Raw genomic sequence first — 12417 nt, forward strand, 5'->3', positions numbered from 1 at the left:
TCTGGTGGCCACACAGAGCGGTTGGTAAGCCACACCGGTCTGCCGGTGCTGGACCCCCCAGAGTGCCGAACTGTATATATATATATATATATCTTTTGTGTATAAAGGTTCGGCTGTACTGTTAACTTGAGGCTATTTATATATCCCTCAGTGATTACGGTGATCCCTTACTTATCTCTTGGAGGACAACAACATGTCGTCCGCAAAGAGCAAGGGTACCAAGGCACAGGCTTATTTTGCAACCTGTACCTCATGTGCGGCTATGCTACCTGCAGGTTCCACCTACCCTCATTGTGTGCAATGCTCGGCCCCTGTGACACTCACTCAGCCGGAGCCTCAGGCACTGGTGGGACCCCCGGCTCAGGTAGAGACACCGGTTCCCACTGTCCAGGTGACAGGGACAGAGTTTGCAGTTTTGGCTGACAAACTGTCTGAGTCGCTTTCACAGTCCATGGCTCAGTCTATGGACAAATGGTCTGCTAAGATACTAGAAGCCTTGCAGTCCAGACCAACAACACAGATGCAGGGCACTGTGCGTTCTTCGTCCCCAGGTCCCCATCAGTTGGCGCAGCAATCTGCTCCTGAGGTGACACATAGGTCCCACGGTGAGGACTCCGACTCGGACCGCAGTCCCAGACCGGTGAAGCGGGCTCGCTGGGGACCTTCCTCCACTTCATCACGCTGCTCAGGGTCTCAGCATGAGGACTCTCTAGAGGATGAAGAGGAAGGCGCAGCTCAGGGCTCAGACCCTGACGGTGCTCTCAATCTAGATACACCTGAAGGGGATGCCATAGTAAATGACCTTATAGCGTCCATCAACCAGGTGCTAGAAATTTCTCCTCCAACTCCAACTGTAGAGGAGGCGGCTTCACAGCAGGAGAAACACCAGTTTCGGTTTCCCAAACGTACACGGAGTGCCTTTGTCGATCACTCTAATTTCAGGGATGCTGTCCAGAAGCACAGAGCATTTCCGGACACTAAGCGCCTTAATGACACACGTTATCCCTTCCCCCCGGAAGTAGTGAAGGGTTGGGCTCAGTGTCCAAAAGTGGATCCTCCAGTCTCTAGGCTGGCGGCCAGATCTGTGGTTTCAGTGGCAGATGGCTCATCGCTCAAGGATGCCACTGACAGGCAGATAGAGCTCATGATGAAATCCATCTATGAAGCCATAGGAGCATCTTTTGCTCCGGCATTCGCGGCAGTGTGGGCGCTCCAAGCTATCTCAGCTTGTCTGTCTGAGATTACTGCGGTCACACGCACCGCTACTCCGCAGGTTGTGTCTCTGACTTCTCAGGCGTCGGCTTTTTCGTCCTACGCCATGAACGCCGTCCTGGACTCGGTGAGCCGTTCAGCGGTAGCATCCGCCAATTCGGTGGCAGTCCGCAGAGCCATGTGGCTACGTGAATGGAAGGCAGACTCTGCCTCCAAGAAATTCTTAACCGGTTTGCCATTTTCTGGCGACCGTTTGTTTGGCGAGCAATTGGACGAAATTATTAAACAATCCAAGGGAAAGGACTCGTCCTTACCCCAGTCTAAACAAAACAAACCTCAACAGCGAAAGTTTCAATCGAGGTTTCAGTCCTTTCGGCCTTCGGCCAAGTCACATTCCTCCACGTCAAACAGGTCGGAGAAGGGCCAGAGGAACCCTTCTGCATGGCGGTCTAAGTCACGGCCTAAAAAGACCGCCGGAGGCACCGCCACCAAGGCGGCCTCTTCATGACTCTCGGCCTCCCCAAACCGCATCCTCGGTCGGTGGCAGGCTCTCCCGCTTTTGCGACGCCTGGTGGCCACATGTCCAAGACCGATGGGTGAGAGACATTCTGTCTCACGGTTACAGGATAGAGTTCAGCTCTCGTCCTCCAACTCGTTTCTTCACAACATCTCCGCCCCCAGAGCGAGCCGCTGCACTTTTTCAGGCGGTGAATGCTCTGAAGGCAGAAGGAGTGGTGATTCCCGTTCCCCCTCAGGAACATGGTCACGGCTTCTACTCCAACTTGTTCGTGGTGCCAAAAAAGGACGGATCTTTCCGTCCCGTTCTAGACCTCAAACTGCTCAACAAGCATGTCAGCACCAGAAGGTTTCGGATGGAATCTCTCCGCTCGGTCATCGCCTCAATGTCACAAGGAGACTTCCTAGCATCAATAGACATCAAGGATGCTTATCTCCATGTGCCGATCGCACCCGAACATCAACGCTTCTTGCGTTTCGCCATTGGGGACGAACACCTTCAGTTCGTGGCACTGCCTTTCGGCTTGGCGACAGCACCACGGGTCTTCACCAAGATCATGGCAACAGTGGTGGCGGTCCTACACTCTCAGGGCCACTCGGTGATCCCTTACTTAGACGATCTCCTAGTCAAGGCACCCTCCTGGGTGGCTTGCCAGCACAGCCTGGCCATTGCCCTGGAGACTCTCCAGAGGTTCGGGTGGATCATCAATTTCCCAAAGTCAAAATTGACACCGACCCAATCCCTGACGTACCTCGGGATGGAGTTTCATACTCTGTCAGCGATAGTGAAGCTTCCGCTGGACAAACAGCGTTCACTACAGACAGGGGTCCAATCTCTTCTTCGGGCCCAGTCACACCCCTTGAGGCGCCTCATGCACTTCCTAGGGAAGATGGTGGCAGCAATGGAAGCAGTTCCCTTTGCGCAGTTTCATCTGCGTCCACTTCAGTGGGACATTCTCCGCAAATGGGACAAGAGGTCGACGTCACTAGACAGGAACGTTTCCCTGTCAAGAGCAGCCAAAACCTCCCTTCAGTGGTGGCTTCTTCCCACTTCTTTGTCGAAGGGAAAATCCTTCCTGCCCCCATCCTGGGCTGTGGTCACGACAGACGCGAGCCTGTCAGGGTGGGGAGCGGTCTTCCTCCACCACAGGGCTCAGGGAACCTGGACTCCGACGGAGTCCGCCCTGCAGATCAATGTTCTGGAGATAAGGGCAGTGTATCTAGCCCTACAGGCGTTCCAGCGGTGGCTGGAGGGCAGACAGATCCGAATACAATCAGACAACGCCACGGCGGTCGCATACATCAACCACCAAGGCGGCACACGCAGTCGTCAAGCATTCCAAGAAGTTCGGAGGATTCTGAAGTGGGCGGAAGCCACAGCCTCCACCATCTCCGCAGTTCACATCCCGGGCGTAGAAAACTGGGAAGCAGACTTTCTCAGTCGCCAGGGCATGGACGCAGGGGAATGGTCTCTTCACCCGGACGTGTTTCAAGAGATCTGTTGCCGCTGGGGAACGCCGGACGTCGATCTAATGGCGTCTCGGCACAACAACAAAGTCCCGGCATTCATGGCACGGTCTCAGGATCACAGGGCGCTGGCGGCAGACGCGTTAGTTCAGGACTGGTCGCAGTTTCGACTACCCTATGTATTTCCCCCTCTGGCACTTCTGCCCAGAGTGTTACGCAAGATCAGGTCCGACTGCAGGCGCGCCATCCTCGTCGCTCCAGACTGGCCGAGGAGGTCGTGGTACCCGGATCTGTGGCACCTCACGGTGGGGCAACCGTGGGCACTCCCAGACCGACCAGACTTGCTGTCTCAAGGGCCATTTTTCCATCTGAATTCTGCGGCCCTCAACCTGACTGTGTGGCCATTGAGTCTTGGCTCCTAGCGTCATCAGGGTTATCTCAAGATGTCATTGCCACCATGAGACAGGCCAGGAAAGCAACGTCCGCCAAGATCTACCACAGGACTTGGAAGATCTTCTTAGCCTGGTGCTCGGATAGGGGTTTTGCTCCCTGGCCGTTTGCATTGCCCACTTTTCTTTCCTTTCTTCAATCAGGATTGGACATGGGTTTGTCTCTTGCCTCTCTCAAGGGACAAGTGTCGGCGCTTTCAGTGTTTTCTCAAAAGCGTCTAGCCAGACTCTCGCAGGTCCGCACGTTCCTGCAGGGAGTTTGCCACATAGTCCCACCTTACAAGCGTCCGCTAGAACCCTGGGATCTTAACAAGGTGCTGACGGCTCTCCAGAAGCCACCTTTCGAGCCGATGCGGGAGATCTCTCTATCTCGCCTTTCACAGAAAGTGGCCTTCCTAGTGGCAGTCACTTCACTTAGGAGAGTGTCTGAGCTAGCAGCGCTGTCATGCAAAGTCCCCTTCCTGGTCTTTCACCAGGATAAGGTGGTCCTGCGTCCGGTCCCGGAATTTCTCCCCAAGGTGGTATCCCCTTTTCATCTCAATCAGGATATCTCCTTGCCTTCTTTTTGCCCTCATCCAGTTCACCAATGTGAAAAGGATTTGCACTTGTTAGACCTCGTGAGAGCACTCAGAATCTACATTTCTCGCACGGCGCCCCTGCGCCGTTCGGATGCGCTCTTTGTCCTTGTCGCTGGCCAGCGTAAGGGGTCTCAGGCTTCCAAGTCAACCTTGGCTAGGTGGATCAAGGAACCGATTCTTGAAGCCTACCGTTCATCGGGGCTTCAGATTCCTTCAGGGCTTAAAGCCCATTCTACCAGGGCCGTAGGCGCGTCCTGGGCTTTGCGGCACCAGGCTACGGCTCAGCAGGTGTGTCAGGCGGCTACCTGGTCGAGTCTGCACACCTTCACAAAACACTATCAGGTGCATGCCTATGCTTCGGCAGAGGCTAGCCTAGGTAGGCGAGTCCTTCAGGCGGCAATTGCCCACCTGTAAGAGGGGGCCGGTTCCGGCTCTTTTTATCGAGGTATTCTGTTACCCACCCAGGGATTGCTTTTGGACATCCCAATTGTCTGGGTCTCCCAATGGAGCGACAAAGAAGAAGGGAATTTTGTTTACTTACCGTAAATTCCTTTTCTTCTAGCTCCTATTGGGAGACCCAGTACCCGCCCCTGTTCCCTTCGGGCTGTTGTTCTTTTGTGTACACATGTTGTTCATGTTCAATTGTTCTTTTGGTTAATGGTTCAGTTCTCCGAACATCCTTCGGATTGAGTTTACCTTAGACCAATTTATAAGTTTCCTCCTTCCTGCTTTGGCACCAAAACTGAGGGGCCCGTGATGCACGGGGGGGTGTATAGCAGAGGGGAGGGGTTACACTTTTTAAAGTGTAATTACTTTGTGTGGCCTCCAGAGGCAGAAGCTATACACCCAATTGTCTGGGTCTCCCAATAGGAGCTAGAAGAAAAGGAATTTACGGTAAGTAAACAAAATTCCCTTCTTTTTTATTTTTTTATATATATATTTGTATTAAAGGAAAATCATTGAAAATAGTCTGTTAGCATATGTAACTCAAAGATGGCTCCTTTTTCATGGACACCACGCAAAAATGATTACCATGTGGAGAATGCTTAAAGTTTGGAACAACCAATCCAGCAGAGACTATGCAAATTCCTATACGTTTCGAGCCCGACCTGTTATACTTGATTGGGCTATATTTTGTCTACACCCTCTACTCCCCTAGAACTATAAAGGCTTCGTGAAAAATAAACGGGCAGATTTCTTTTGGCGCTCGTCATGGAAGAAATCTCATAACCGATCTAGAGTCTGTTATTTCTTTCTCGTGTGCACACATGACATCCCAGATAATCTGAAAACGGCAGTCAGACATTAAGGGACCCTTTGTAGTCTCACTTCAACAACTTCACTGCATGCAGCGATGTGAACGGGGCAAATTGTGAGAGCTGAGACCAATAGACGGGAGACATAATGCCTATGCTGAACCACTGGTCGGATCACAAGGACCCCTTGTTCTCGCATGATCATACATCAACGTTCCCTTTTAAAAAAGGTTGTCCCAACTCCAGCAGAAAAAGCAAGCAAAGACGGAAAAAATGAAACTGATAAAATTGGCCTCTTTAGGCACCCATACACATTAGATGGCTGTCTAACGATGCTTTGGACAATTGTTAAGCCAACTCCCCCATTCACATGAGACGGCTGCGGCTTATTTCTGGGAGAGCGATGCAATCATTAGACAGGTCCGATTGACATCTCCCCCACTTACTAGTTGGGGGGCGTCTCTTATCTGCAGGTTCAGCTGACATTTCTTTGTCGCTCCATTGGGAGACCCAGACAATTGGGTGTATAGCTATTGCCTCTGGAGGCCACACAAAGTATTACACTTAAAAGTGTAAGGCCCCTCCCCTTCTGGCTATACACCCCCAGTGGGATCACTGGCTCACCAGTTTTGTGCTTTGTGCGAAGGAGGCAACACATCCACGCATAGCTCCACTTTTTAGTCAGCAGCAGCTGCTGACTATGTCGGATGGAAGAAAAGAGGACACATATAGTGTCCCCAGCATGCTCCCTTCTCACCCCACTGTATGTCGGAGGTGTTTGTAAGGTTGAGGTACCCATTGCGGGTACGGCGGCAGGAGCCCACATGCTGATTCCTTCCCCATCCCTTTTTACAGGGCTCTGGGTGAAGTGGGATTTACCGGTCTCCAGGCACTGAGACCGTGCTCCATCTACAGCCCCTGGAGAAGATGCTGGATGGAGCGGAGTACATCAGGGACATGGCCCTGCTTCCTCAAGGTACTCTGTGTCCCCGTGCATTTGGCGCTCACACCGCAGCATGCTGGGTGTTGTAGTGCGCCGGGGGACATCAGCGCTGCGGCGCCTGTGCCATGGCCTCATTCAGCTTTGCTGAAGCAGGCTCACTTATGGGAATTGGTCGCGCCGGCCGCTGGGACTGCGGCGCGGCTGGCACTTGTAGTGCGCCGGGGACTTCAGCGCGGCCTGCGCTTTTACGGCGGCCGCGCTGATAACTAGAGTCCCCGGCTTTTGCGGCCTGCTTCCGTTCGTTCCCGCCCCCAGACCTGCCAGTCAGGAGAGGGGCGGGACGCTGGCCACTTCCAGGAATCGGTCGCGCCGGCCGCTGGCAGCGGCGCGGCTGGCACTTGTGGTGCGCCGGGGACTTCAGCGCGGCCCGCGCTTTTACGGCGGCCGCGCTGATAACTAGAGTCCCCGGCTTTTGCGGCCTGCTTCCGTTCGTTCCCGCCCCCAGACCTGCCAGTCAGGAGAGGGGCGGGACGCTGGCCACTTCTATGAATCGGTCGCGCCGGCCGCTGGAACTGCGGCGCGGCTGGCACTTGTGGTGCGCCGGGGACTTCAGCGCGGCCCGCGCTTTTACGGCGGCCGCGCTGTTAACTCGAGTCCCCGGCTTCTGGGCCTAGCTCCCTTCGTTACCGCCCACAGCCCTGACAGTCAGGGTAGGGGCGTGACGCTGCATAGAGCAGAGCTGAGAGCTGGAGTATGTTTTGCATACTCCACCCCTCTCACTGTGTGCACTGTGAGTCCGGATTCCCGCACTTTCTCAGGCACGCCCACGGCTTCCTTCTCTACAAGGACACCGGCAGCCATTAGTGTCAGTTTCTGTACGATACAGAGACAAGTGTGGAAGACCCTGGCATTCTGATAGTCACACAATCGCTGTAACAGGCGTTAAGCAGCACCTGTGGTGCTAACCCCACTAGTGCAGAAGTGCACTTATAGATATGCTTGTACTATATACATTGCACTGTTTGGTCGCACGTTGTATATACCCTCCTGGATTATGCGGAGGAGTTATCAGCATATTCTCTGTGTAAAACAAAGGTGCAGAACCACATGTTTTTCTATACAGCTGGTACAGCATGTACGGCTATACGGCCGGCAGGTACATAGACTCCCATTGTATGCACTAATGGCCAGGGGATGAGGACGGTGTCTGCAGTATTTACTGACAGTTTTTCTGAGACTATGGCTATGATACTAGAAGCCTAGCAGTCCGGACATGTCTCTCACAATATGGGCACTGTTGAATCATTGATCCATGGCCCCCCTCAGTGTGAATAACTAACAGCTCCGGGAATGTCACACGCATCCCAGAGTCACGGCTCTGCACGGACGTCAGTCCCAGACAGCCTAAGTGGGCTCGCTATGAGCGGCCTCGGTTTCATCAGGGTCCTAACAGAAGGACTCTCTGTGTAATGAGGCGGAAGTAGCGGCTCAGGATTCTGATCCTGAGACCGCTCTCAATCTGGATACACCTGATTGTGACGCCATAGTAAATAATCTTATAGCGTCCATCTATAGAATGTGGGTTATTTCTCACAGCTCCTCCAGTGGAGGAGTCAGCTTCACGTATTTTTCTGGACCACTCTGCCTTCAGAGAGGCAGTCCAGGAACACCACGCTTATCCAGATATGCGCTTCTCCAAACGGCTTAGGATACACGTTATCCCTGTCCCCTGACTTGGTCAAGGACTGGACCCAATGTCCCGAGCGGCATCCTCCAATCTCCAGGCTTGTAGCTAGATCCATAGTTGCAGTGGGAGATGGAACTGCAAACTCAAAGATGCCACTGACAGACAGATGGATCTCTGGTCGAAAGCCATCTATGAGGCTGTCGGCGCACCGTTGGCTCCGGCATTCTCTCCCTTGGGGCACTCCAAGCTATTTCAGCTTGTCTTACACAGATTGACACGGTTACACGTACATCTGTGCCGCAGGTGGCATCCTTAACCTCTCAAATGTCTGCATTTGTTTCTTACGCGATTCAGGTTGTCCTGGACTCTGCGAACCGTGCGGCGGTAGCCTCCGCTACTCCGTGTTTTTAAGCAGAGCCTGGTCTGCTCGTTAAGTGAATGGAAGGCAGATTCTGCTTCCAAAAAAGGTTGCCTAACCAGTTGCCTTTTTCTGCTGACCGACTGTTTGGTGAGCGTTGGATGTAACCATCAAACAGTCCAGGGGTAAGGATTCATCCTTTCCTCAGCCCGGACACAACAAACCCCAACAGAGCAAGAGGCAGTCGGGGTTTTCGGCCTTTTCGAGGCTCGGGCAGGTCCCATTTTTCCTCGTCCAATGTGGACTCAAAAGGATCAGAGGAGCTAAGATTCTTAGCGGGCTCAGTCTCGCCCAAAAAAGCGACAGTCTGAAAACCCGCTTCCAAGGCGGCTTCCTCATGACTTGCGGCCTCGGTCGGTAGCAGGCTCTCCCGCCTTGGCGATATTTAGCTGCCATAGGTCAATGACCATTGAGTGTGAGACATTCTGTCTCACGGGTACAGGATAGAGCTCACTTCTCGTCCTCCAACTCGATTCTTCAGAATTTCTCCACCTCCCGGCCGGGCCGCTGCTCTTCTGCAAACAGGGTGCACTCTATAGGCAGAAAGAGTGATGACCCCCGTTCCTCTTCAGGAACAAGGTCACGGTTTTTACCCCAAATTCTTTGCGGTACCTATAACAACGGGCCGTTCCGTCCCGTTCTGGATCTAAAAATGCTCAGCAAGCTCGTGGACACCAGGCGGTTCCGGATGGAATCCCTCCGCCATGTCATCGCCTCAAGGTCCCAAGGATATTTCCTAGCATCATTAGGCATCAAGGATGCTTATCCACACGTGCCGATTGATCCAGAGCACTAGCGTTTCTACGCTTCGTTATAGGAGACGAACACCCTCTGTTCGTAGCTCTACCTTCCGGCTAGCGACAGTCCAACTGGTCTTCGCCAAGGTCAGGGCAGCAGTAGTCACAGTCCTGCACTCTCAGGGTCACTCTGTGGTCCCGTATTTAGACGATCTACTTGTCAAGGCACTCTCTTAGGAAACATGCCAACACTGCCCGAACGTTGCGCTGGAGACTCTCTAGAGTTTTGGGTGGATCATCAACTTTTTAAAGTCAGATCCGACCCCGACCCTATCGATAACATATCTAGGCATAGAGTTTCTTACTCTCTCAGCGATAGTGAAGCTGCCGCTAGACAAACAGCATTCACTACGGGCTGCAAGCTCTTCTTTAAGAACCAGTCGCACACATTGAGACGCCTCATGCACTTCCTACGTAAGATGGTAGCAATGGAGGCAGTTCCTTTCGCGCAGTTTTACTGCGTCCACTACAATGGGACATTCTCCGCCAATGGGACGAGGAGTCGACGTCCCTCAACAGAGTCGTCGTTCTTTCTCAGGCGGCCAAGGAATCTCTACGGTGGTGGCTTCTTCTCACCTCTTGGTCAAAAAGAAGGTCCTTCCTATCCCCGTCCTGGGCGATAGTTACGACAGACGCGAGTCTATCAGGGTGGGGAGCAGTTTTTCTCCACTACAGCGCTCAGGGTACGTGGACTCAGCAAGAGTCCACTCTTCAGATCAATGTTCTTGAACACAGAGCAGTGTATCTTGCCCTACAATCCTTCCAACAGCGGCTGGAAAGCAAGCATATCCGACTTCAGTCGGACAGCTCCACAGCGGTGGCATACATCAACCACCAAGGAAGAACGCGCAACCGGCAAGCCTTCCAGGAAGTCCGGCAGGTTCTGATGTGGGTGGAAGACACGGCATCCACCATATCCACAATTCACATCCCAAGTGTGGAAACTAGGAAGCTGACTTCCTAAGTCGCTGAGGTGTGGCCGAAAGAGTATGGTCTCCTCACCCGGACGGGTTTCAGGAGATCTGGCGCCGCTGACAGAGGCCGGACGTCGATCTAATGGCGTCACGGCACAACAACAATGTGCCAGCTTCATGGCACGGTTTCACAATCATCGAGCTCTGGCGGCAAACGCCTTAGTTCAGCATTGGTCGCAGTTCCAGCTACCTTAGGTGCCACCTCTGGCATTGTTGCCCAGAGTACTGCGCTAGATCAAGACCGACTGCGGCCGCGCCATCCTCGTCGCTACAAATTGGCCGAGGATGTTGTGGTACTCGGTTCTGTGGTGCCTCACGGTAGGCTAACCGGGGGCACTACCAGACCAATCAGACTGGCTGTCTCAAGGGCCATTCTTCCATTTGAATTCTACGGCCCTCAACCGGATGGTGTGGCATTGAGTCCTGGAACCTAGTGTCGTCAGGATTACCTCAGGACGTGGTTGCCACCATGAGACAGGCTAGCATACCAACGTCCGCCAAGATTGACCACAGGACGTGGAAGATGTTCTTATCTCGGTGCTCGGCGCAGGGTGTTTCTCCCTGGCCGGTTGCATCGTCTATGTTTCCTTCCTTCCTGCAATCTAGGTAGGAAAATGGGTTGTCGCTCAGTTCCCTTTAGGGACAAGTCTCAGCGCTATCTGTATTTTTTCAGAAACGACGACTTCCTCAGGTACGCACGTTCCTACGGGGAGTTTGTCTTCTCAGCACTCCGTACAAGCGGCCGTTAGAGCCCTGAGATCTGAACAAGGTTCTAATTGCTCTCCAGATGCCGCCTTTCGAGCCTTTGAAGGATGTCTCCCTTCCCGTTTTTCACGGGAAGTGGCCTTCTAGTAACGGTCTCGTCTCTTAGGAGAGTTTCCGAGCTAGCAACGCTCTCATACAAACTCCCTTCCTGGTCCTTCACCAGGACAGGGTAGTTCTGCGTCCGGTTCCGGAATTTCTCCCTAAGGTGGTATCCCATTTTCATATCAATCAGGATATCACCTCACCTTCTTTGTGTCCTCGTCCAGTCCATCAATTTCAGAAAGATTTGCATCTGTTGGTTCTGGTGAGAGCACTCAGGTTCTACTTCCCGCATGGCGCTCCTGCGCCACCCGGATGCACTCTTTGTCCTTGTCGCTGGTCGGCGTAAACAGTCGCAAGCTTCCAGATCCACCCTTGCTCGGGGGCTCGAGGAACCAATTCTTGAAACCTACAGTTCTACTGGGCTTCTGGTTCTCTCAAGGCCGAAGGCCCATTCTACCAGAGCCGTGGGTGCATCCTGGGCATTACGGCACCAGGCTACGGCTCAGCAGGTGTGTCAGGCACCCACCTGGTCGAGTCTACTTACTTTTACCAAGCATTATCAGATGCATAACTACGCTTCGGCAGACGCCAGCCTAGGTAGATAAGTCATTCAGGCGGCGGTTGGCCACCTGTAGGAGAGGGCCGTTTGACGGCCCTATCATGAGGTATTCTTTTACCCACCCAGGGATTGCTTTTGGACATCCCAATTGTCTGGGTCTCCCAATGGAGCGACAAAGAAGAAGGGAATTTTGTTTACTTACCGTAAATTCCTTTTCTTCTAGCTCCAATTGGGAGACCCAGCACCCGCCCTGTTTTCTCGGGGTTTTTCTGTTTTTTCGGGTACACATGTTGTTCATGTGGTATGGTTCAGTTCTCCGATGTTTCCTCGGATTGAATTGGTCTTTAAACCAGTTATTGGCTTTCCTCCTTCTTGCTTTGGCACTAAAACTGGTGAGCCAGTGATCCCACTGGGGGTGTATAGCCAGAAGGGGAGGGGCCTTACACTTTTAAGTGTAATACTTTGTGTGGCCTCCAGAGGCAATAGCTATACACCCAATTGTCTGGGTCTCCCAATTGGAGCTAGAAGAAAAGGAATTTACGGTAAGTAAACAAAATTCCCTTCTTTTCTGATGTGTATGGCCAGGTCACTCCCAAAATCAACTGATCGCGCTGGGTCCCAGCAGTGGATGAGCGGCTGGGGCACTGTGTTATCACCCTATTGTTAAGGATGTCATCTAACAAATAGGCATTGTCCCTTTTTAAGTCATTTTTTTTTTTTTTTAATAAATTGCTGATTATGGTGAAATCTGATT

General features: G+C 52.8%; 1 protein-coding gene across 3 annotated transcripts in view; it reads left to right on the top strand.

The window, feature by feature from the left end:
• NIPBL (NIPBL cohesin loading factor) overlaps positions 1-12417 on the top strand; it is a 400749-nt gene that overhangs the window by 384196 nt on the left and 4136 nt on the right. The window lies entirely within an intron of this gene.

Source organism: Anomaloglossus baeobatrachus, chromosome 1 (genome assembly GCF_048569485.1).
Source record: "Anomaloglossus baeobatrachus isolate aAnoBae1 chromosome 1, aAnoBae1.hap1, whole genome shotgun sequence".
In the NCBI taxonomy this organism is placed as follows: domain Eukaryota; kingdom Metazoa; phylum Chordata; class Amphibia; order Anura; family Aromobatidae; genus Anomaloglossus; species Anomaloglossus baeobatrachus.